The sequence below is a fragment of the Micropterus dolomieu genome, linkage group LG10 (assembly GCF_021292245.1).
Source record: "Micropterus dolomieu isolate WLL.071019.BEF.003 ecotype Adirondacks linkage group LG10, ASM2129224v1, whole genome shotgun sequence".
Classification (NCBI taxonomy): domain Eukaryota; kingdom Metazoa; phylum Chordata; class Actinopteri; order Centrarchiformes; family Centrarchidae; genus Micropterus; species Micropterus dolomieu.
In genome coordinates this window covers 1,306,321-1,333,363 of record NC_060159.1, presented here as the reverse complement: position 1 = coordinate 1,333,363, position 27,043 = coordinate 1,306,321, and the positions used below count along the sequence as shown (strand labels likewise).

General features: G+C 40.3%; 1 protein-coding gene across 4 annotated transcripts in view; it reads right to left on the bottom strand.

Moving 5' to 3' along the window:
- The window catches only part of ankrd6b (ankyrin repeat domain 6b), a 59,230-nt gene extending 38,146 nt beyond the window's left edge, over positions 1-21,084 (bottom strand). For 2 of the 4 annotated variants that reach the window (XM_046060656.1, XM_046060657.1), the window contains exon 1: positions 20,825-21,081. The gene's annotated coding sequence lies outside the window, so the exon portion shown is untranslated. Of the gene's footprint in view, positions 1-20,824 lie in introns of all 4 variants that reach the window. The other 2 variants (XM_046060652.1, XM_046060654.1) reach the window with 2 other exon arrangements.
- Between the last annotated feature and the right edge of the window lie 5,959 nt (positions 21,085-27,043).

Below are 27,043 nucleotides of genomic sequence, written 5' to 3'. Positions count from 1 at the left end.
TATGAACCAGTTTATTTATTTCAAACAGAATATTACTTTATTATTATCCAATAAAATCAAATACACCTCATTCATTTGACCTAGCTCCGACAGACGGCTCATGCGCTTTTATTTTGAAGGCAGCAACGTAACGAAAACGCAGTGCAGGATGAGAGAAGTGTGGCAGAAGTTAGCAGACGGACAGCAATGGACTTCACATGACAGGATTCAGGATTCTTTTTTTCCTTTTCATCTCTTGTACCATGCCGGTTACACCGGTAAATCTATATAAATTAGACTTTGGGTCTTGTTGTTTCCGCTAAACGAACGACGATTGAATTGTGGAGGATCTAACCGATCTAATGATGTGCAGCATGTCCATACTGACATATTGATCATAGTGATCACGCTTAAACATTAATATTTGTATTAACGATCTAAGCAGCTTAGAAGCAGCTTAGAAGCAGCTAAAGCGGGCAACCCTGCAGGGTTTAACAGGTTTTATACATCCAAAGAACTTCTATAAAAACCAGACCAGGCGTTTAATGGAGACCTGCGTATTTGTCAAAATGTGTTCCAACATCAGGCCAGGAAACGGGTAGGCAGCTATTTGGGACTATTTGGGTTATTAATGTAAGTTTTATGGTAAATATTCTTCTTCTACAATAGGTCTAATATAATTATTTAAATGTGTTCATTATGTTGTTTGTTTGTTTTAGCCTGCATTAATGATAAAATGTAGGCTATCTGACTGTTTTGATCTGTAATGAAATAAAGCAATTGTAAAATTAATAAACGACATAACTGCCACACTGCAGATGTCATCACTCAGTTTAAAGTGCTCCCACACACCTGAGGGATTCATTTATTTTTCCTTTTGAAATCAACTGGAGCGTTACGTTCACTGCTGTGAGTGGAGGTCAGGCATGCAAAACATCCTGAATATTCGAATCCCAAAATAAAAAACAAATACCCAACAATTTAATTATCAGAGCTGTGAAATACCAAACATTTTAGTACAAATCAACAAAACTGCACAGGTATTCACATATCCATAAATTCCGGGGTGTAAAAGGAATGACAATTACACTGTAGGCAACTGTAAAAAATAACATTTCCACTGTGGAATCATGCCTGCCACAATGTTACAACTGTCCAGCTATGCACAGGGGAGAAGTCGCCGGTGGCACTTCTTGACCTTACTGACTGGCGTACAGGCTATAGGTAGAGTAGAGGGACTTATTAAATTTTATTTTTCTAAAAGGTAAAAACCCACTACAGACTGACTGTTCCGCGCTGGAAGCAGTCCTGTTACAAAATACTGTAACTGCTGTCTCTTTGTACTTTCAAAAAGATGCATAGTTTGTCAAGGTTGTGTGAGGGATCTACTGGGTGCAACAGGTTACCTCCCAATATATTAAAATAAAAATAAAAAAAGCAATCCTCCACCCAGTATGACAATGCATGAAAAACCTCAATTTACTTGAGCTTAAAGGGTGCTAATTCACTATAGTAACATTTGAATGACTCCCTCCTGCTGGCTAAAAACTGAATAAGATTACCGGGGGGGGGGGGGGCACTGCATTCCAGTTGATTCTCCAGAAGATCCTGTTTAGTCAGAGACCCACACACACAAAGCGGGCCTGGCAGTCGCAGTGAGGCTCCTCACACGCTGCTAGGCAACAGGGCTTTTGTGCAAACTTTTGGAACTCAGGACTCAAAAACAAGAAATGCCAAGCCCTTGCTTTTCACACCGCTCACAGAGTCGGCCCAGGAGAATACTTATTAACCTGCTCATTCCTGAGAAACAGCCGCCTTCTCATGCAGTCACACTGATTCATATCTGTGTTGTTTTCTACTTGACCCAAATTCCAAAGAAGAAAAAAATAAAGAAGCTGTAGAGCTGTATATATCTATAATATGTTTAATGTATGCAGTGTTTGGTTAAATTGGTTCACTCATACTTTTCTACTACTGAAGAAACGCCTGTTGAGTGCTACAACATAATGTTAAAATGATGAAAATGGACATTGGACATTTTAGACACTAAAGAATCAACAAAGGGTGAACCCCTTATTTCACTCTACCTACCACTGACAAATGGTTTATCACTATTTTACTTTGAAGTTGTTTAGAGTACAACCCTCCAGTAAAATACAAAGTTCATCTGTATCCTGAAAACCTGTCAGTCTGTCTCTCTGTCCCTCCTCTCCAGCCACATTCCATATTCCCCAGCACCCTTCATTGCCATTTTCCATCCATACCCCAGATGTCCTGGGACTTCCCCTCCCTTTCCCATCACCTGACTGCCCCACCCATCTACACACCTGTTCCTACTTTATCCAGACTCACTTACTTGGCTCGGTCTTTTGGATAACATACTGTGAACATCCGAAGAATTATACGAAAAACCACACTCATTTTGTCAAAAAGTCTGTGATTATGAACACCGCTGCTGAAATTTCCCATGATCATTAATCAATACGCTACTAATGTTTTCACTTGCACTCTGTGTAACACTAAACGCTTTGCTAGCTTCCTCTCCTTGTTCTTGAAAGATCATCTATGTGACAGGTGCTGTTATAGGAGCAGCATAAATCCTGTAAGGAATCAGGATGTGGAGTTAGAGAAGTTTTGTTTAAATTGATCCACTGATTTTACCCAGTGAAATCTTTCCTTGAGTGAGTGTTCTTTCCGTAAAAATGCAGAGGAAAATATTTCCCATATGTTGGAGTTCATTCAGACTCATCTCATTCCGGATGTTTCTTTCTGTTTTAATGTTTTCTTTGGTGTTTTTGATTTCAGGGAAGATAAGAAAAGACTATATCTCATACACAAACCTGTTATTCTTACTTGTCAAATACCATATCCATAAATGTATTAATAAATTATTGTATACCATAAATTTACTAGCTCTAAAACATTCTTCCCTGTCTTTATGAGGGAACTAGATGCATTCATAAAATATAAAAAAAACTGCAAAGCTCAAAAGGACTATACTATTATATTCAACACTTAAGACCTCATGGAAGTGACTGACATTGGAACTCAAGAACAGAAGTAAACCTGGACTTTTTTAGCAGAAAGCCCTACTGAATCTCTTAAAAATGTTTTTTGTACCCCTCGTTAGGCAGCACTTGCGGAGCTCCTCAACTCGGATCCACCATCAATTTTCATAAAACTGTCAATATCTAAACAGTTGATTTCTCGCCTCAAAAATTCTCACAAATGGATTTAGTGATGAAATAACATACGAAATTGTAAAATGAAAAAACTTTCTGTTGCTGGCCTCTGTCCTGCGTGCAATGATGATGCAATCAATAGTGACGATTCTCTACAACCAATCAATAGTCTGCTGTGTTTTCACATCACATTTTAGTATCGCCTCCGCTCAACTTAGTTTTCTTGAAACCTCGACAGAGGTGATTGAGGCGAGTCGAGCTGGTACCAGTGGTGGAAAAGGGGCGTTTGTTTTATTTGTTGTTGGATGAAAATCTAGTGGACCAAAATTTTTAAATCAAATTCAGTGTAATGGGTATAGTAACATACAGAGAAGCCTTGATTACAGAGGCCCATGAAAGCTAGCCTATGAAGTAGCAGGGGGGAAAAACAACAACAATGTAGTGGAAACTTAATCAGCTGTTAGATAATGTGGGGTAAGGCAGGATATTTATGGTTTGGTGTAGCCTGTAATTATGCCCACAGATGGCTGAGCTCATCAGGGTTCATCACTGCTGCAGAACTGCAAACAGTTCATTGCACAATGTCTTGGTATTGAGCCTGCTAGAAGCATTAGCCTAAGGGATGTGATCATATGATGGCTGCAGTGACACACTGCACTACCTCACTCACAATTAAACTTTCTGTATTGGCACTCACCTTAGTTGAAGACTAAAATTAGGGCAATTATACGTGCATGTAAAGTTTAAAGGAGAGCTTCCAGCTCTTGACAAAATAGGACGGTGTCTACATGGTGAACACTGTTTTCTAGCAAACGTACATTGTGGGGATTTTTGACATGACGTTGATGCTGTGACACTGTATCATAATCAGCAGTTTCCCCTGGTAACTTCTTTGCCACACAGCAAAAATTAAAAGTAAAGAAAATAAACCTGCTTCTCGCTGCCATTTCATGTTTCGAAAAAATGTTGTTGTAAATGACAGTTGGCATTTGTTAACGTTGCTCTGTGCCCCTCTGTGTGACTGAATACCGCCTTCTACAGCAACTACAATTCCTGTGTGCGTTTGTTTACACTGGTGAAATGTAAGGAAATAAAGTACTAATAGTTGTAGTAATTTTCATCTCCCCTTATTAAACTTTTTCCCACTTTATCCAATACCAAAGTTCAAACATCTGTAGAAGATGATATTAGTTAATTACAATAACTACATCTGAGGACATGACTGCCACGTAGGCCTATACTGATGTAAAAGTGTATATTATATATATATATATATATATATATCTTAAAAGACATTTTTTCATCATATTCTCAAACATAGCTTAACCATGTAATGTGACATGCGGCTTCATGGTTTGGGAAACCCCTATACCAGGGAAAATATCCTACAGACAATGGCCTTCGGTGACAAAGGTGTGGAGTCTTTTTAAGGCTGGATCCAGCACACAAGAGGGTTTTTCCACCATTGCATGTGATGTGGACAAAGTCCTCTGGCCTGACCCAGCACATAGATGTGATGCTGAGGCAGAATGAATCCCTCGACCGTATTACTTGCAGTACTTAAAAGTATCCAATATGTTCTGTTGTTGTTCTATAGTTGTAAATATCCTATGTTATATTGCATTGCCTATTGCATTAACAATACTGAAAAATATAACAAATAGCAACCAATGAGAAATAGAGAAAATTATTTCCATCAAATGTTGCTGTTATATATCTATATATATATATATATATATATATATAAAATATATCAGAATTAAGAGCATCAATAGCTAGTTACACTATCAGTTTGGAACTCTGATAATAATTAAATTAATAACAGTAACTGACTATCAATAACTAGCAGGTTGAAGAGTTCTAACTAAAATTCACAATACTAGATAACAAAAGGTGTGTGTGGTGTAAGTTTCTTTGATCTGCACCATTATATCTTGCATGCACAAACATGAACACACTTGGTCAGAACAAAGACAGCATGTAAAGAGGGAGCTTTAAAGTTATTCTCCACTCTGTGTGGTTGTGTCTAAGGCCAAATTGAAGTTTGTGTAATGGTGCCATGTACAATACCTTAATAAGTGTACCACGTTCTTCAACCTACATGTCAGGAAAGGAATGTTGTCATGCATTTTTTCCAATGTCCATTAGGTAACTAGCATTAAATGAAAGGTCCTATTCTGTATTAAAAACCTATAGCAAAGTCTCCGCCTGCGGCTCTCTACTCCACAGAGAATACGTAGCAGTAGCAAAGCAAGTACTGATTACCAGAAAATCTAAATTTGTCAGCAAAATCAGGCAGATGAAACGCTCTGATTCTAAAATGCTCCCCTGTGGTATGCAGCCGTACAGACACCAGAACAAAACTGGGTAACAGAGAGCTGTGGAGAATGTTGCAGAAACACCAAAAGGACCAATTAAAAAGTCAGTAACGTGGGACAGGCTACACGCTCCCCTGCTGAAACACTTCTGAGACGCTAGTGGAAGTTGACAACAGACAGATGACGGAATAAAACTGTGGCGCAAGTGTAAAGCCACACAGCGGGACTCAGTGGATTTCAGGATTTCAAGATTCACTGCAGTTTGCAACTCCATCTGAGGATGGAAACATTCAAAACTAAATCTGTATTACCTTTGTGCAATGAAGCAGGGCAGAATTTACTAAACTCAACTTCAGCACTGCCTGCTGTACATTCTCTATTATCTGGTCAATCTTTTTCTTGTTTGTATGAGCACTCAGCTCCATAAAGAACTTCTGCATTTCTATACAGTCCCGTGGTGCTCTGCATGAGCTTTCAACACAGAGGTAAACATGTTTCACCTTTTTTTATTTTACATAAGGAAAAATTATTTACTTAGATGTAATTCTACTTCTATGAGGAAGTGGATAGCCTGCTAAAGCGCTTCGGTTTACCCTGTCACTGTGAGGATTTGCTGATTTGTTTTACATCTTCTTAAATGTACTATTTTTCAGTTGGTTAAACTAAACCTAGTGACCTTGGGCTCGGGGGAACTACAAAATCAGAGGATGAAATCAGACAAAGACTCATCCACTCAAGCTGAAAAAAAAAACATCCTCTGAGCTGTATTAGGGCTCAGTGATATGGCTCATGAATAATATCATCATATTTTTCGGCTATGCCACAATATGTACCGCAATAACACATTTTGTCTAAAATAAGATGATGATCTTGTAGATTATGAAGCATTGCTTTATATTAAACTAACCAACGATTAATTGCATTTGTGAAAGATTGCGATTACACACTGGTCACATGACATGCGAGAGTAAACCAGTCTGCAGAGAACGCATCAACTTTGCACGTTAAGCTGTACCTTGCCTTCTTGTTGTACAATGGCCTTAAGCATGACAGAAGCTGACACTACAGAAACGTTAGTGTCACACTGTGGTGAGTTAGTTTTTCTTGTGGTCTGTAGGCCGACCTGATGATATATCATATTATTTAATGCCATGACTTGACTCTCAAATGATCTTTCTCATATTATTAGAATTTGATATTTCTTCTCCACCATTGCTCATAATAATAATCCATGCATCACCTAATTTCATTTTAACACAGGCCTGGCCTACAAGGAACAATGTATGTTTAATCTATGTAATATTGTGTTGGTCAGACTATAGACTGACTTACTGCTTGTGCGTTTTGAATAATACAGAAGGTAAAATCACAGTGACTCGTAGCAGCTAACTAGCTTGCTTTTCACCACCTGGACTAGTGATAGACCGATTAATCAGTCGGCCAGTATCATGTCATTTTGAGATAATCAGCATCGACCGATACCTGCACTCACGAGGCTGATAGCGCTCCCCATGTGAGTATTGGGATGGTGGTGAGAAGGTTCGTTTGGAGCCCTGAATGTCCTCAGTCATCATCGTCTTTTCTAAAAGGTACACCTTTCTTCCATCCGTACTGGCTAGTGTTAAATATATACACTGTAGAGAATAATACAGATGTATATAGTCGCTTCTGATGGCCATCAGCTGCCCTGCTCTCTAAATATATAATAGAAGACACCATAGTAACATTACATAAATAGGGACTTTTTATTTAAGCCTGACTGAGGACTGTCACAAGAGACTGCTGTCAATTGCTTCTTTTGAACAGACTCTAGACCAAAAGCCCTGGTTTTAGGAAGCTCCAGGTGTGGCAAGGTTGGTCTTGGAGTTGGACCTCCTGAAAAGAGCCCTGCAGCTCTGAATTCCTGTTCCTCACGCTGGGCTCAGAATGAGGCCAGCTAGTCTTCAGCCTGATCTCCACCCTATGTCCATGCCTGTTTGCTCCACACCCTGCCCTGCTAGCATTCCAGCGGCTAGCCCCCAGTCCGTTCCCCAACCTGCTAGCGGTACTAGCCGCCTGATCCCCAGCCCGCTAGCGGGGCGGCTGTGGCTCAGGAGATAGAGCGGGTTGGCCGTTAATCGGAAGGTCGGCGGTTCAATCCCTGGCTCCTCAATCCTGCGTGTCGAAGTGTCCTTGGGCAAGATACTGATCCCCGAATTGCCCCTGGCGGCTATTCCGCCAGTGTATGAGTGAGTGTGAATGTGTATGTATGGCTCAGTGTATGTATGAATGTGTGTGACTGGTGAATGCAGATGTAGTGTAAAAGCGCTAGACTAGAAAGGCGCTATACAAGTACGGAGCATTTACATTTACATTTAGCGCTGCTAGCCACCTGCCCGATCCCTGGCCTACTCCTGCTCCCAGGTTCCACTCGGTGGTCCCACCGACACCTGTTGCTGGTTCCTCGTTGGAGGTCCGACCGACACCAGCTCCGAGGTCTCCGTCGATGGTCAGAACAACCCCTGCCCCACATTCAGTGGCCAGACCGATTCCTCCACCTCGGATCCGGTCCATGGCCTCCAGCCCAGTCGTCCAGTCAGTGGACCTCAGCCCTGCGGTGGTCCCGCTGGTTCCGGCTCCAAGGTCTTCGTTGGTGGTCCGACCGACTTCTGGTCCCTCGTCGGTGGTCCGACCAACACCTGCTCCGAAGTCTCCGTCGGTGGTCAGACCGACTCCAGCTCATTTTGTCCTGTCCATGGCCTCCAGTCCGCTTTCCAGTCCATGGTCCTCAGCCCAGCTGCTCAGTCCGTGGTCCTCAGCCCAGCTGCTCAGTCCTCGGACCTCAGCCCAGCTCTGCCACCTGCGGTCCCAAGCCTCCTACGCCGGCCTCCTGACCGGTCCTGGCCGTCATCTGCGACCTCTGCTGAGACCTCTGGAGAGGTCTCACCGTCGCCACCGGCCTCCTGCTTGACCCCCAGTGGGCCCTGTTGGTGTGCATAACTCTGAAGAGCATATACCTGCAAAGGCAGCTGGTATTATTTGTGGAGTTAAGCCTGACTGAGGACTGTCACAAGAGACTGCTGTCAATTGCTTCTTTTGAACAGACTCTAGACCAAAAGCCCTGGTTTTAGGAAGCTCCAGGTGTGGCAAGGTTGGTCTTGGAGTTGGACCTCCTGAAAAGAGCCCTGCAGCTCTGAATTCCTCCTGTGTTCCTCACGCTGGGCTCAGAATGAGGCCAGCTAGTCTTCAGCCTGATCTCCACCCTATGTCCATGCCTGTTTGCTCAACACCCTGCCCTGCTAGCATTCCAGCGGCTAGCGGTATTTAGGCTAGGGTTGGCTCGTCAGAGCTGCCTGACATGTTCACGCACATTTACAACCTGTCCATTTCTCAAGCCTTGGTGCCTACCTGCTTTAAGGCCACCACCATCATGGCCCTCCCAAAGAAGAACACTGTAACATGTCTAAATGACTATCATCCTGTTGCACTTACACTAATTGTAATGAAGTGTTTGAAAAGTTAGTCAAAAAAAAAGACGATACCAGCCACCTCGGACCCCTTTCAGTTTGCCTATAGCCTGAACTGGTTCACTGAGGGTGCTGTCAATGCTGCCATCCATACAGTTCTCACACATTTGGAGGCTAAGGACACATATGACAATGCTATTCACTGACTTACACCTTCCCTCTGTAACTGGGTGCTAAACTTCCTGACAGACCTCAGTCAGTCAGAGTAGGAAACCAGACATCAGGCATCAGAGCTGTAAGCACAGGGACCCCCCAGGGCTGCGTGCTGAGCCCTATGTAGTAGAGCCCTGCATTTCAGCCCGGAGCCGGGCTTTGAGCCAATTTTCACGTCATAGCTCAAACACAGGACATCGGCCCTGTATTAGGCTATTCCTTTATGTGTTTTAGACATCCATCAATTTAAATAAACTAGGATAAGCTGAAGGTGGTAAAAAAAAGATAGAAAGACTTAAGATTTATAACCACACAGGCACACACACAGACACACCGCTTTCACACTATTTTCCAGGAGTAGGGATAGGGATCAAGACCCGGTTCTAAAAAGACCCTGTTTCTCAAAACCCAATAATCAATAAGGTCTGAGCTTATCGATACTGCTATTGAGACTTGCGGGTCCTATAATGTAACATTATGTCTCAAGCGTGAAATCTGATTTATCTTGAAACACTATGGATTCGCTCCAAACTACTCGAGCTGTCAACAACTACAATCGTTACTGTAAGTACGTGCAATAAAACCGAGTAAAATTACAATACTTTATCAATACACCTGCCTGTAACTAAATGATCTCTGTCCGTCTGTCATCCTGTAGGCTATGTTATTTTCAAGCACAGCTAACGTTAGCTTGGCATTAGCCAAATCTTACATACAAGCTAAATAGAAAGCTGTCTGTGTGGAGCACAGACTGGTCTGTAGTCTTAAAATCTGGCACATTGTTGTAAACTCAGCTGCTGGCTGAGACAAACCAGCTGCTCCTCCTTCTCCCAGGTAACCTTACCTGCAGGCAATAACAGCAGGGAGGAGGAGGAGGGACTGATACAGACTGAGTTTTTTTATTCTTTCTAAACATCACTCAGGATTGTGATGTCAGATATTGACATTACTGTTGTAAACATTAATGTTGCTAGTCTAGAAAGAACATTTAGATGTATTTAAAACATTAAATTCTAATCCTATAAATAATTTTAAAACAACAAGGCAGCTAATGTGCACACTTCAATTTATGTTTATTTATTGCAACTGATAAGTCATCTCAACGTTATCCCACATTGAATATTGTCCTCATACCATGCAGGGCAGGCCTACCTCATGTCCGTTGGGTCTGTTCTTACCAAATAACCGTCACCAAATAATAGTAAAGTATCGATAGTGGTATTGATAAAGACTTGGATTGTTAAGCAGTCTCAATAAGGGTATCAATATCAATAAAAATTAACGATCCCCATCCCTATCCGTGAGTATTACACAAATATGCTGGCTCGCTGCACTGTATAAAAGTTACTAGGAAATGGGGAGTCAGATTTGATCTGCCTCTGAGCCGATAACATTAGTAGTAAAAAAAGAGGGAAAGATGTGAAAATCCACAGCCGACATGCCGGTGCTGTGCACTTAGCGGTCTTTGTCTACGCCGCTGGTTCCGGAAAGCTGGCTCACTAGCACACATGGTTGCTGGATTATGGTAAACCTTTGTTCAGTGAATAATCGAATGCAGCATATTGGCAGATATTCTTTCCACAATTATTGTGGGATCTCTGTATAAAAGTGGCTGTGCCTCTGGCTGTACGCTTCAGCATTAGTAGGCTTTCTTGTTTTTTCATTTGGGATTGGACTTTGGGATTGACCAAGATGTTCTGCAGTGAAGCCTTGATTTTTGATGCATAGCCTGGGTGTTAGGTAAGACAACCTGTATGGGGTTTTTTTGCACGGCGTTGCGAGCAGCAGCAGGAGCAGCGGCCTGCCTCAGCCTGTCAAAAATACCTTTTTACTAGTGATAATAAACACTTAAACTAACATTGTAATATGTTTGAAGTGTTTTATATCTATGGAGTATATTTTAGGCAAGTCAAGTGTTGATTTGAGAGGCTAAACTGATTGTCAACTCACTGTTGGCCGCTGGCCGCTTGGTCGTCACTTTAAAAAACAAAAACTTTAAACAAGAAATATTGGCTGCAACAGTAAGCTGTGGGGAGGAGGAAAAAAAAATATGGACACCAGTCAGGCTTGGGCTGAGAATTCTGATAAACTGTTGGACACGTGCCGGGCTAGGGCCTAGATCTGAGGCCTGTGCAGGGCTGTACTATGCTGCACACCCTCTTCACCTATCCTCCCAGACCAACACCAGGATCAAAGTCTGCGGACGACACCACCGTCATAGGACTGTGACTGACTGACTTAAGTTTCACTTTCACTTTCCGTGGGAATCCTGTATTTATATATCAACATAATTACAATTTTATTTTTAAAGGATACATGTAAAGTAATGGTCTAAGCCCTTGTAGTTTTTACTGTGCTTATGACAAACTTCTTGAATTTTGAATCTTGTGCGTAGGAATACAGAAGTTCTACAGCTGAGATGTATTTCCAAAAATAATGGCAGTGTGAGGGTAAGATAAACACAGAAAATATTCAATATAAAGTGCACGCCTTTTTTTCCCTGTGGACCTTCTTTTAGGTGGTATTGCTGCCACCCGGGCTTGGGCCCTAATAATTCTTTGAGTAGCATTCTGGTTGGAGTGTTGCTGGTGTTTTCCCTTATCACATCACCAAAAAGCAAAACTACTAAATGTGACTGCAGAAGGACCAACAACACAGTAAGAGTCAGAAAGTGCAGCTTTTCCTTGGCTGCTCTTTTCCCAGCAGGAGGGCTTTTCCCCTCATAGCGCAGATGTGAAGGATCAGTAACAGGACTAGATGATGTGTGTGGTCAGAATGGAAGGTCCCTCTCAACCCCCATTCACCCCTAGATTTCCCTCAAAACTCAGCCATCTGTCTATCCTGCACTAGTCAGGGACTGAGAGACCAAAACCAGATTTAACAGTACTTTGACCCAGTCACTAATCCCAAGATCTGTTTCAGTGCTAGCTAGCTCAGTAGAGCAGTAAACCAAAGAGATTATGTGCTGACTGAAGCATTTAAGGGGGACAAAATGGGCCATAAATACCACAGAGAATGTGGGACAAATATTTACAGCTATATTATCACCTACTTACCATCTAAATACATAGTACATAGGTCAACCTGTTTAAATGCCTGTATACACACACACGCGGGTATGTGTGTATATATATACACACACACATACATACATACATACATACATACATACATACACACACTGAATAAAGTTAAACAATATTTATAACAATAACTAGTAAAACAGATGTAAAACAGAACAAGGGGAGCGTGTTGCTCTACAGAGGAGGCTTGAAGCAGCACATATTGGGTCTCTATCCACAAGCCTCTGTGTAATGTTTAGTTAATAGTATACTGTTAGTATAACAATGATATACTACATTCATTATAATTTCATATAATAGTATACTATTTTACCCCTAGTCGAATATTAAATTCAGTGACAGCCATTTCATTTCTGTGTATCCTTGTGCAAGCAAAATTATCTTTATTGGTCTCTAATTTGTTAATGCTAAGTATTAACTTAGTAGGTTATTGTCTTAAAAGTTACTGCCACACTGCTCATAAATAATTATTCTCATTGCACGTAGGCTTATCTGTTTTTAGGGGCACATGCAAGAGCCTGGTGTAGGCGGAGATAATGAAATGAAGAGTAAATGTCCTTAGTTTTCGTTTATGTATTTATTTTGTAGGACCTACATTAGCCTACATTTCGAGTTGATATGAAGCTTGTGGAACTAACGTTACAGGGTAGTTAGTCTGCCCGGACAGGCAGTTCAGCGGGGGTCAGGGCGGCATCTGACCGCAGCATAGCAGGTGGCGACCGCTGTCACGAGGAGAGCTCCATGTAATGTTAAGGCTAAGGAGGCTAACTTAGTCGGGGAGTACATACGTGTACAAAATAATATGAATGCAACAACTGTATAGAGTTGTGTTTTGTTTAGTTTGGGTTACAGGTAGTGAGTCACTGTCTTAGTGGTTTTTCCTTGTTTTGTTTTGTTCTGATGGTCTGGCAAGTGAACTTGTCCCTAGTACATTGACTGTGAGCACCCCTTGCGCTGGGTTAACGTGCCTGCTGGTCATTATGTTTACTGCATGTCAGCTAGTGTGTTTTTTGTGCTCATTGATATCTTAACCAAACTGTCTCTTTGTGCTTCACCTTGTTTTAATACCGATGTTTTGAAGGTTTAAATTTTACTTGCCTTCAGGGTGCTAGGGATTTGTTGTTTGTGGCTCTAAGGGGAGCCTCCACTATCTTCACAAGTGTGCATTACTTCCAATGATTGTACTTGTATTTTAATGTTTTGTGAGAAAAAAAACAAAACAGTAAACCGGACTAAACTAAACTGAACCGAGCTTGGCATCCTGCAGCGACAAAGACTAAAACTAAAAAAACTAAACTAGCAGACCCACATTAAAAACGAATCTAAAACTAAACTGAAATCAAAAAGTCTAAACGAAGTAAAAATAAAAACTAATGAAAAAACTATAATAACCTTAGACTTTACTTCGTTGATTAGTGCATCCGATAGCACAACAACTATCCAGCATTTTGGCAACACAAAAGTCACAAACTCAAAGTAACAGCATAGCCTCTCACTTACTTCCTAGATGGCGGGCAGCAGAAAACAATAGTCTTTTTTTGCCATCCAAGGGAGCGTTCCCCTTGGAACGTGACGTCACGTAAAAACTATGAATTGTAATTATTTTTCACTTCAGTGTTTCAATCAGCTACTTGTGGCACAGTAGCTGCTGCCTTCACGGTAAGTTCATCTGTAAAGTTTTACCCACATGACGTTTACTGTGTTAACTCTGGAAAATGGACGTTCTTTTTCTTGGCATTACCGTGGAAAAGCGTTAATTTCTCTGAGCAATACACCGTGAATGCCTTGTTATCGCAGTGGTTACACATTTACAAAAAAGGCAGCATTTTCTGCTGTCAGACTTCCCCCCCTGAAAGCAACTTCATCCAGTGTCCAGCACCTGCAGCAACATCAGCGAGTGCTGTGAAGTAGACCCACCTCGCGCTGTGAGTCACACAGCCCAGCTTGTGTCCCACAACGGACATGTAGAGTTTCAATATAAAAATGTAACGTTAAAAACTGATGCCAGCCTTGCTCTGTTTCGGAGCATGTGGATTTGCCTGATCACAGGCGTTGTGGGTTAGTTTCGTTTTCCACCTGCATAAGCACCTCCTCGTCTCATCCAGTTCTGTGATTCTGAGATTCTGAATGTACAGAAAGTTTTGAATATGAGCAGAAAACCTGCTGAAACACAGGCGCTAATAAAGTCCAGGAGTTTCTAACTGAATTTAAATGAATTAATCTATCACTGTGGTAAAAAGGTGCCACATGCACATTTAAAGAGGTTACTTCCCCAAACAAAGACACAGAGGAGGGAAGACTAAATCATGACTCAGCAGGATTGATATTAAATAAGATGATCTACAGGAGAAACACATTTAAAAGCAATAAAGAATGCCTGAGAGCGTCACTACATTATATTCTATTGATAGATTTTGAATAGTCACCTGCCACCTGAATTTTGTGTTTTCCTTTATACAAAATTAAAACATTTCCACCATTAGAGCAGAAATTTTCAACAGAATGCAGGACATTAATTCTTTGATGCTCAAAATCTTCTAGGGGTGGACACCCAGACCCCCTAATTATTAAGTGGCCCATCCAAGAAAACATTCACTAATTAATTAAATAAAATTATTATTCACCTGGCTTTTTTGTTCCATGGGAATTAATATGTTGTTTGTCATTCAATTATGTGCTTTTTAAAATGGTTTTAACAACAGTAGTAACAACAACAACCACAATACACTAATAATAATTAACAATATGTGTCTCGATCCTGTCCTGAGTGCTGTGTTTTAGTTTTGTATCTGCATGTTAGTCCTGTTATCTGTTCCGTTTAGTTCTCTGAGTTTATTCATTTATGAGTTGGGTATCTGTTATATAGTCTGTGGTCTTGTATCCAGTCTTCATGGTCTGTGTTGTTCTGTTATCTTGTCTCCCTTAGCCGCCCTGTCTTATTAGTTAGAATCCCTTTCGCTGTGTTAGTTTAGACTTAGTTTTTAGTTTGCTTGCTACCTTTAGTGTGTTATTGTTTATCTGGTTATTATCTGTCAGCTGGTGTTTTGGTATTTTCCTGATTTCAGTCCTGCTCCAGTCTCATGTATTAGTTTATGTACCATCATGCTTGAGTTCTGTCTGTTTGCTAGGTGTCTATTTATGTTCTCTGCCAGTTTCATTAATTAATCTGATGTTGTTCATTCTGCTCTAGTCTCTGTGTAGCCTTTATTATTATTATTATTATTATTCATCCGCATCTTTAAGTTACTTAGTATCTGTCTTGTCTCGTATCTTAGTTCAATCAGGCTGTGTCCGATCACACACGCTGATAGAAAAACTGACTGTCCTACAGCAATGACATACTTAACAGCGCCGAAATAACGATCGGGGTAGTGTCCGAAAGTGTTGTTTTAATAATGCGAGTGAGCTCACTATATAGTGCTCTATATACAACTCCCTACATACGGGGTAGGGAGTATTGAATGAGTGGGGATTTCGGACACATGGACTTCAACCTGAGTCAGACAAACACACTGAGCCATGAAACTTTTTGTTGGTGCAGCTACGCAGCTACCAGAATTACGGTGTTTCTGACATTGTTCTACGTCATTAAACCACGGTTATGCTGCGCGATCATGTGCAGTAGACGCTGGTGCCAACAGGAAGTAGCCCTGTAGTAGTATTTTATTGCTGCTGTTATTACTGCTCTCCATTCAAATCAGCGGAGTGGCTTCGTCCAGTAATATACTGTCTATGGTCTCTCCGTTTTCCCCTGCTCTCTCTGCCTGCGTCTCGTTAGTCTCATGTCTCTCACCTGTGTATCCCCACCCAGCTCGTTAACCCTGTTTATATATGCTTGCTTGTTTCCCCTCAGTCTTTGTCCGGTTATTGTAGTGTGTTACGCTCTGTCTCGTGTTGTAGTGGTTTTTCCCTGCCTTGCCCGTTGTGTTTCCCTATTTCTGTGGACTTTGGATTTCTGTTGGATTACCTTGTTTTATTTTGGACTCTGTTTATCAGCCACTCTACCAGTAAGTGTGCTCGCATTTTGTTTGCCTGTATTAAACCTTTTTGAACTGCACCTGCTTTACTCCAGTGTCCTGCATTTGGGTCCACCAACCTTCCACACCACAAATGAGGAAGTGAAATAATTAGGACAGGATCAACATTTCTTTACTACAGGAGAAATACCAGCTTTTTGTTGCTTTGGGCCTCCTACTACTATTGGCCTGACATTTGATGTCATCTGAGCACCACTACAAACAATCTCACGGACTATGTTTTAGGTCAAAACGCTGGGGCGGCTGTGGCTCAGGAGGTAGAGCGGGTTGCCCGTTCCTCCAGGCTGCTTGTCGAAGTGAACCCCGAATTGCCCCTGGCGGCTGAATGAATGTGTGTGAATGTTAGTTTCTGTTTGAGCACTTAGGCTCAGTGAATGAATGTGTGTGAATGGTGAATGCGTGAGTAGTGTAAAAGCTTTGAGTGGTCGAAAAGACTAGAAAAGGCACTATACAAATACAGAGCATTTACAAATAGTGCTAACTTGGTTTAATAAGCATGTTTTGCAGTGCAGCTGGGTTGAAGGATGCAGCTGTACAACAAAGAAGACCAAATACTGCCAGTCTGGTAGCCAAAATCACCTCCCGGGCTGGGTTTCATTGTCCAGGAGCATTGAGCAGAAAAGGCCCCTTGTGCTCCTCAGAAAGATGCCTCTACCCATTTAGTGGTGCCTTACTGAGTTCACCACCTCTTACCACAAAACCCCTGTAGCACCACATTTGGCCATTAAATTTACAATATGGCCCCACTCATTTTCTTATAAAGTATAATTCTAGTTTATTGCTAAATGTATTTGTTTTGAATGCATTATTGTGCTAAAATGCAGTCAAGTTAGTCAAACTTATCTGGAGGACAGAAGAAAGGTAAACTTGACTTACTGTTATTTGTACAAAATTTTTTATTTATATTAAGGGTGCCAAAACAAAGCAATGTTTACTTGGGACCGCTCATCATCTGTTACATGTGATCAACCAAAAAGTAAGGGTTCATTCTTGTATTGTTGTATTTGTATAGTCTTTTTTTCCCAGTAACTCAAACAAAAAACATTTATGAAAAAGCCCAAAACCTAACTGATGATGCCCATGGTTCTTGACCCAGATGTCAACAATTAATTTGAAGAGTACAGTGTATCATATGTAACTGCTATTGTAGATATTACTAAGGAGAAATTCTGAGTTGTAAAAAAAAAAAAAAATAAAGGAGGTATTTAACAGCTGGAAACACAGTATTTTTATAAAACTGAGCTGTCTATGCAATAAAAATATGTATGAGAGAACAGTGAAAAGGGACTGTGGTATTCCCTTTTGCTCAAAAGCTAGAAAACCTACAACAACCAGAATGCACTGGGCCCATTGCATTCCACTCTGTCAGAGCTAGTAACATTAGGCTAAACTCTGATAGCACCTCTGGGTAAAAAACTGGGCCAGTGTGCAAAAGGGAAACTTAGGTATTTTTCAACCTGGACCTATTTTCCCTGGGTTTTGTGTCCAAGTGACTAATGGGAACAACAATTCTTGAAACTGGTCCAGTACTGAGTGAGAGTGCTGCAGCCGGCAGCTGCCAAACAAGGTTGAATGTAATCCTTAAGACAACTGTGCACTGTCAATGTATGTCCACTAAAAGTGCTTGTTTTTCCCACTTACAGGTTTAGATTGTTAGAAGTGTCTATGACAAAAAGTGTGCCCAGTTATGTCCAATTAAACTGCCTCCTGCGGCTGGGTTTAAAATTCTTATGCGTAATTTAGATGCACCAATCGATCGGCGGGTGTTTTTGGCTTAGTCGGCCATGATCGGGTCGAGCAGTCTCACATTTCCGATTCTGCAAATTTACACACGCAATTCTGAAACGCAGCTGAAGTGCTGGTGTGGACGGAGATCGTTTCCATTTTAAAAATCCATTTTTAAACAAAGTGTGGATGTAGGCTCAGAATCAGCAGGCCAGACCTTGAACAAAAATCTGTATTGGCCAGGAAATATGCAATCACTGCATCTCTAGTGGAAATCTGATTCCAAAGTAAAATTATTTCTCCAATACACAGCATTTATGTCTTAGATTTTATATTTTTGTGGTCAAAATGAACTGTAAAAACAAGACATTCTTAACAACATTGATTTTTACTCACAAAGCATCATGGGAATTACCAGTTTTCAGAATCTGAAAAGACCACAAACCCAAAAGTCCCATCCTAACTGTTTCTCTCAACATTACTGAAGCTAACATTAAAATGTGTAGATGATGAAAGGACCACGGGTCATTGGATAAAACACATCAGATGAGATATTTATGCATGGAACATAGCTAGGTTACCTAGCTAGCAGCAAAAAAGCCCACATCATTAAGGACAGTAGTCACCCCCATGCATACACCTATTCACACGTCTACCTTCAGGAAGACGCCGTAGGACAAGACTGAAAAACTGTTTTTACTCACAGGCCATTAGGCTTGTGAAGGCCACACACCCACACTGCCCCTTCCCCCAACACTGCAGACGGCTGTCTGATCTTTAGAGGTCCAATGATCCACCCCACCTTTCTCACACACACACACACACACACACACACACACACACACACACACACACACACGGGCGTGGACACAAACAACTACTGACAACCTACCTCTGTTTTTACACTGTCTCCACATGATTACATGGCATATCCATGCACAATTAGTGTACTTGTTGTACTGCGTTTAATTAATGTCTGACGTTGCTGGGAGTATTTGCAGAATAAGAATTGTGTGACAACGGCGTCCTGTATGACGTTGAAGTATGCCGCAGTATTCAGGGGGAAAGCACCAAAAAACCCATGGGGAACTAAGAAAAAGTAGCATTTTGTAGAATGGTGCGCATGGAGGGCTCAACGGTTCCTCAAACTTGCAAAATTACAAATCTGGAAAGTGAAAACCCAAGCTTTTTAACAAAACAGCACAGTGGAACGACGGGGAATCAAGAACAAGGGATGAATCATCAGTGAAACTTAATCTCACCTGAATTCAATAGCTTTTTGACAAAGGGACCATAATGCTCTTATGTTATGGTGTTGTTTCTGTAGTGAGTTCTGTTGCTGTTTTGTTCAGATCAGTACTAAACTAGACATAAATAAGCCCTGTTAATAACTCAGTAATCACATTTCTGCAGCAAAGAGTGCATTCCTTGTATGCTTTTAGACTTTAGAATAACTGAGAATTTTCATGTTTAAAACATGTAACTTGTGCATATTATAAATAACACCAAAGTTTGTCAGTTAGTAACACTGAATAAATGGTAAGTATGTACAATAACTCTTAGAGGCAAAGTAGTATAACTAATCAAACTAAACCAGCATGCCATGCACTGGGTTACTGACTGCAGTTTTATGCTGGTAAATAATTCATGTCATACCTTTTATATTGTCGTGGCTCTTCTTTTCAAGGGGCACTATACTGTTTTGGGGTTTTTTACATATCAAAGTCAATTCACTCAGCATTAGGAGTACTACTTTACTATATTTCCCAGGCAGGGAGGTGTTAATTTAAGAGGTTTTCTAGAGTTTCATAACAGGAAGCGTAAGTTCCAGTGTTTTCGAACCTTTAACCCATTCAAGTGAGTAAAAGAGCAAAGACCTGGATATCTCACACTCTGTTTCATTGATTTTGACTACTTTTGTTTCAGGATACAAACTGATTATGTCAGTCTATATTACAGGTATCAGAAAACAGAAAGTGAAAACAAGCTTTACATTATCTCACTAGGTTAATTTCTAGTGAAGAGTCCTTGTTGTATCCCTCCAGACTCCCTGGACCCTGACGTCACCCTGAAGCCTTACAAACAAATCCCATTCAAATGAATGCACTTCATGAAGGCTACTAGCTACACTACTAGCCTAACAGGACTCAGTACATACCAAAATCCGTTAAACATTTATGCAGTAGATCACTAACTCCCCAGGGGAATTATGTGACTATAATGACAACACTGAAGGAATATCTTGGCATGTAATTCAATAGTGAGCAGCACAGACAGATGAATACAGTAGTTTTCTTAAGGGACATCTGAGAGAGGCATTTCAGCTCAACAATAAAACAATAAACTGAAAATATATTAATGTCTATGGCAAGCACACTGGGGATCAAAGTCATTTCTAACTAGTAGGGAATTCACAGAAACATACTCTAAGTTTGAAAGCAATACCTAAAAGTAAAAAAAAAGTTAAGTCACTATAAATTTACCATTTGGTTACCAGATAGGCTAACATGTCTGGGAGTTAGGGAATTAAGTAGCTGTACTTCAGCAACAGGGCTTTCATGACACAAATACCAAATCCATTCATGATAAGGTTCCAGTAAATCTCTCAGAACAGGCTGATATAAAGCTGTAACTTAGTTACATAAAAGTCACTGTTGGCGCTAACTAGCTCACATAATCTGAATAATGCAGTGATTTGTTTCAAAGTAGGAGGCATGAAAGTCAGAGCAGCAGAAACGCAATGCAGGGCTCGTCACATCCAGTGTAACGTTACGCAGTACAAAAACAAGCCATGTAAACCCTGACATTTTACAGAAGAAGAAGAAAAATAAACAGACTAACCTCGAACACAAATGGTCACACAAAGGCTCGGACGGAGACGGCGTCAGCTAGACCGACAGTCCCGCGTAGTGCATGTTGTTTGTCTGAGAGGACAGTGCGGAGTGAAAACACGGAGGCTTCTGCCGCCGCCGCCTCCCTCTGTCTCATTTGCATGTCAACAGACCCGCTGATGAAAAGGGAAGAAGAATAAAGTCCAGCTAGGTCCGAATGTGGCTTTTGCTAATTCCTTTTTTCGTTTCTCCGTTTGTAGAAAGACATTAAGAAAAAGTACACAGGTGGGTCAGGTGACCCGGAAGAAAAAGTAAAAATTAAAAAATAAAAGCCAAGCGTATCGAATGGCCATTCTGTAACATTATACAAGATACAAGGAAGATTTATTTGTCCCATTACAACAAATTGTAAAGTGAAACAGAGTTTGTAACACCCTTCTGCTACGTAGCAGATATAATGCCAGCACTACGTCATACCAGGGTAACGTTAAGAAAAAAACCTGGACTGATGGAAGCAGGTAGTAGCCTAGCTGATTACCTGAGGTTTAATATTGGGTATTTATCCACACAGACCGTGTCACCGCTACCTCTTCCCCTCTCTACCAGCAGGTGGCAGCATGAGAGTGTTTAACTCAAGCCTGGTTTGTGTCTTTGTTAACTGCTTGGATAGCTTCATAGTTTATATGCCAACAATTATCCAGGTTATTGATACAGATGTGTATGGGTTACCCGAGTTCTTAGAATAAATAATATGCTTCTGGTGGTAAATAAAATTTACAGACATAACAACAATGCTTTAGCAAAAAACCTGTTTACACATAGCAGTAGAATTAAAGATAAAGAAGAAATACCAAAATGCTCATTTTATTATTGGCGTTGAGATAGATTTTCCGCCAGTGTAACTCTTAATTCAGTTTAAAGCAGCGTGTGTGTGTGTGTGTGTGTGTGTGTGTGTGTGTGTGTGTGTGTGTGTGTGTGTGTGTGTAAACAACTCAGTGTCATTGATGTCTGGCGTCCTTACCAGAAAGACTATACATGTAGCAATGCTATTGGTTCGCTACAATGTCAAATTGACCTTTTGGTTATTATTCTCTTCTACTCTGCAATTTGATTCTGAAACATTACATAGTTACACCAAGGTCTGAAAGTCATCACCTTTGCACTAGAAAAAAAAAAAACATGGTTATTGGAAACCTAATTGTAATCCACTGAAAGATTCAACTTCTTGTAAATCCGTGGAAACAACTGTTGGAGACATTTTGGATCATATCAAAATGAACAGTGTCCAAAATTTAAAATCAAAGAATTAGCGATCAAACATATCAAAGAAATAGAAACTATAAAATAGTTAAATACGTTAATAAGCAAAGACACTCTTACAGTAGGGGAAGAATTAAAATTGACAAATCTGAAAGAAGAAAGAGACCAATTATATATTAATATGGCCAAAGTGGCCTTTATGCGCTCTAAAAGCTAGAGCACTGGTTCCCAAACCTTTTTAACTCAAGACCTGAAAGACAAATCTGGTGTCTCACTGGGACCCACATTCACAAAAATACATCTACATTCACACAAGTATGTTGTGAAAAATTGAATCAACACATGTTTCGTTTGGAGATAACTGTCCAATTTATTAATTTAAAAACCCCTTAAACCACATTGAAGCATCTATACAGACATAAACATTTTGTAAAAATGTGGACAGAAGATCAGGTTAGGGAGAAGAGAGAGAGCAAACCTCACACAGCATCTGAGCTGAATAAACAAGTGTAGCAAAAAAACAACGCTCATTCACATATTTACATAGTGTAACATTGTTATGAATTTTTTACCCAATGAAAATGGGCCTGCAACCCATTTTGGGTTCCGACCCTAAGTTTGGAAAGCATGGGGCTAGAGGAAGGTGAGAAGAATTACAAGATATTTTTCACTCTGTAAAAAAGAAATGATATATTCAACGCTGTACATAGAAACAAAATTTCTTCTAAGAATTTCTTCCTTCTAAAAACACTCAAGACAAACTGCTGGAATCTTCAAAGTGGAATGTTTTCCCGGTCTTGCTTGATGTAAGATTTCAACTGCTCAAAAGTTCGGGGTCTCTTTGGTCGTATTTTACATTTCATAATGCAGCAAACATTTTTAATGGGTGACAAGTCAGAAATGCAGACAGGCCAGTTTAGCACCAGGACTCAGCATAATGTTGCTCCAAATCTGTATTGCTCAGCATTAATGGTGCTTTTACAAATGTGCATTAGTGCACATGTGCACATGGCATGGGTAACCCATGCCATGTGTACTAATGCACCGCCATACCATCACGGATGCTGGCCTTTACACTGTGCACTGATAACAAACTGGATGGTCCCTCTCCTCTTTATCCCATGATTTCCTCACAAATTTGAAAGTTAGACTCATCAGAGCAGGAAAGTTTTCCACTTTTCCATAGTCCATCTTAAATGAGATCGGGGCCACAGAAGGAGGCGGCGTTTCTGGAACTGGTTTATATACGGTTTCCTCTTTGCATGATAGAGATTCAACTTTTGTGGAGAATGTGTTGGCAGTGAAGACTGTCTTCACAGACAGTGGTTTCTGAAAGTGTTCCTCTGCTCATGCAGTGATGTTCACTACAGAATCCTGTCTGTTTCTGATGTAGTGTCGTCTGAGGGCCCGAAGGTCACGGCCATCCAGTATTGGTTTCAGCCTTACCCCTTGCGTACAGAGGTTTCTACTGATTCTCTGAATCTTCTACTGATATTATGTACTGTAGACATTAATGTTGAAATATTTGTGAGTGGTGAACTCCTCCACATCTTTACTTCAAAAAAACTGGGATGCTCTTTTATACCCAGTCATGTTATTATCCTGTTGCCGGTTAACCTAATTAGTTGTGAGATGTTTCACCAGGTGTTTTCTTTTATCATTTCACAACTTTTCCAGTCTTTTGTTGCCACTGTCCCACCTTTTTGGAAATATGTCACTTGCATCAAATTCAAATGGGCATATCATTTTTCAAAAGATTTGATTAGTTTTCTTTGTGCCATTTTCTATTAAATATGGGTTTCAGTATATTGCACACCATCACATTTTGTTTTTATTTACATTTTACACTTTTTTGGAAACGTGGTTTAATTTTCAACCCTTCTGATGTTGCCACATCTTCCCGTTCTATTCTGATTTAAATGATTTCAAGTACAACCAAAAAAAGAGAATGTTCTTCACAGATATTAAAAAGATTTTTTAGTGGACTGTGACCTTTCTCAAAATCTAAAGTACTTGAAGAGGTTAACAAAATGGGAAAATCTCCTGGAATATATGGTCTTCCAATTGATACACGGCATTTGACACAGTAGAGCACCGCTTTCTACCAATCTCACTTCCAACATTTGGCTTTGGTAATACATTCACCTCCAACAGTTAAATGCTCTATAAATACATCAGCAGCTACTACTAAAGGTTTTCCATTACACAGATCAGTCCACCGAGATTGCCTTGTTCAACCTTTTTTCCCCTTGTAGTTGATGAATTGCTCTCATTACATATTTTACATTGGTTTAAAGATTTATGGGAGAGAGATCAGAATAACTGATCTTGAGGAAGAAGAAGAAGAAGAAGACACTACTTCTGCAGAGAAGGTGATTGGCTGCAATCTTCCATCTCTTCTGGACCTGTACACCTCCAGGACTCGGAGGCGTGCAGGATAGATTGCAGCTGACGCCTCCCATCCCGTCACAAACTGTTTCAGACTCTCCCCTCTGGCAGGAGGCTGCGGTCCATCAGAACCAAAACCTCTCCCCACAAAAACAGCTTCTACCCTTCTGTAGCTAGCTTCATCAACAAGGCCCGGGGCCCTCACACACTCCCCGCTGCCCTCTCAAATACTGTAAATCTTTGCACACATCATTGAACATACCCGGTGTATATATAGATATATATATTTCTACATTTATTTATGTCAACTGTATGTTTGTCTATGTGTAGCACCTTATCTCCAAAGCAAATCCCTAATGTAAAAACTATTTTACAATAAAGCTCTTTCTGATTCGGATTCTAAAGCATTTTCTATATAAATCTCACATGGGGAAATTCAATGTTTTTAAATGAGCAATCATTCCTACTCTTTGGCATCAGGCTTAAGACTTAATGTATCAAAACGTGAACTCTTAAGCCTGTATAACACATTCATGTGTAATACACCAGTTAAAAAAGTGTGGAATACCCAGCAATCCACATTTTTACATCAGGAAAAACGAGTTTTGCCCAAACTACAAAAATCTAAAACTATATTTAATATGTGGCTTCAAAGAGATTTGTCCCTGGTATGCATGTTCTTCTGAGAAAGGCAGATGGTATCTCTAGATGTATTCACCCTACCCTCTCTTTTTTATCTAACAATCCCTCAGTAAGGAGATAAATAGAACTCTGTTTGGAAAAATAAATGTCATTTGAAGGTGGTGAGGGACATGAAAACTCCAGAATCCCATTGGTGCTTCATTCTGCAGAATATATTTAGGAAAATGTGAGGCCTATTTTTATTACAATGTAACTAAAATGAAACAAATCATTTTAGGGGGCGGGGGCGTGATGATGGTGCATAGATAAAATGCTTGCCTTTGGTGTGGGAGACCTGGGTTCAATTCCCACTTTGAGACATCCACCATTGTGTCCCTGAGCAAGACACTTAACCCCTTGGATAAAAGCATCAGCTAAATGAATAAATGTAAGTATATTTGCTAATCGGATTTACAGGAATGCCTTTTTATGGCAGACTTGCAAAATGATGAAGCTCAATTTCTCAATTTCCTCTCACTTTTAATAGAATATTAAACGGTAATAAACAATATCCTCTAAGGGAATGCTTCAACTGATGAAATGCCACTTTGAAAATCAAGAATTATGGGATTAAATTACTATCTTTATTCAAGAGCAGGGTCTTTAAATTTTAGAGAATGACTTATTGATTTCACCTTTAGATTTTGTAATGCTTTCCCTCAAAACCCTGCCCATACAATGAAAACCCTGCCCTAGCACTCCAATAGACCCTGCTTGCGTATAGATTTGCTCTGTTTCTGCTAAAACTGTGGACTCAGATATATTGTTGCATGCACAGACTTACTGCCTCCAGCTTCAGCTCATTTAACATTCAAGATTAGCTGTTTGATTCACCTTTTAATATATGTATTTAATACAGTAATATATGTATATATTATACCTATATAAAGTACATTACAGAGAAAGGTCAGTTTGTTTTCTACTCCAGCCTGCCCCTTATTAGCTGCTGCAGTGCGGGAGGTTAATGGTCTGTATTTGTATAGCACCTTTGTTGCCTTTTCGACCACTCAAAATGCCTTACACTATGTCACATTCACACACTGATTAGCAGAGACCAACTGCTTACCAGCAATAGAAATGAACTCATTCATACCCAATCACACACTCTTGCCCAAGGATACTTTGACATGCAGACTGGAGAAGCTGGGCATCGAACCACTGACCTACTGATAAGTGGACGACCGCTCCTCCCCCTGAGCCAAGGCCACCCCAGGATAATAGTAGAAGTCGATATAAAATTAGTCCATGGAGTGTTTCTGGCCTGCTGTGAAGGCACATCTGTAAAATATTTCATTTTTATTTATATACATCACAATTGAGAAAAACACTATCATTTCTAAATAGGTGCCTGCAGGATGTCATTGTACTGTCAACTATTCAGCTCTGATTACCCAGGTACCCAGAATTTTCACTTTCAGTCATCCTTACAAGACTAAAAACTGAAATGAGAGCACATAATCACACAGCTGTATTTGATGTTACATCATAACATTTCCTCTAATTTGAAATGACTATTTTTTGGGTTGTGTCTCTGTGGGTTCTGTGCTTTTGTCCCATCAGCATATTCAGTCAAAAATGTCGTTCGGGCACTGGTTTATGTAATAACTGTCCTTTTATTCTAATAGTTGTAAAGAAAGCATTACAAATCTTATAAGGTGAAATCAATAAATCATGCTCTCAAATTGTAAGACCATGCTCATGAATGAAGATAGTTTAAAAATAAATTAAAATTACCAATGTCTGACTTAGGTACTGTGCATGTCAACATCCATTTCATAATTACTAGGAAACCTGGCCTTATTTTACAGGGAAGAATTAATTGAATTGATGTAAACTAAGATGGCATTTCAAATGTCCAGTGTGTTTTACGCAGCAGTGTTCAGGAAGGAAAGGAAAAAAC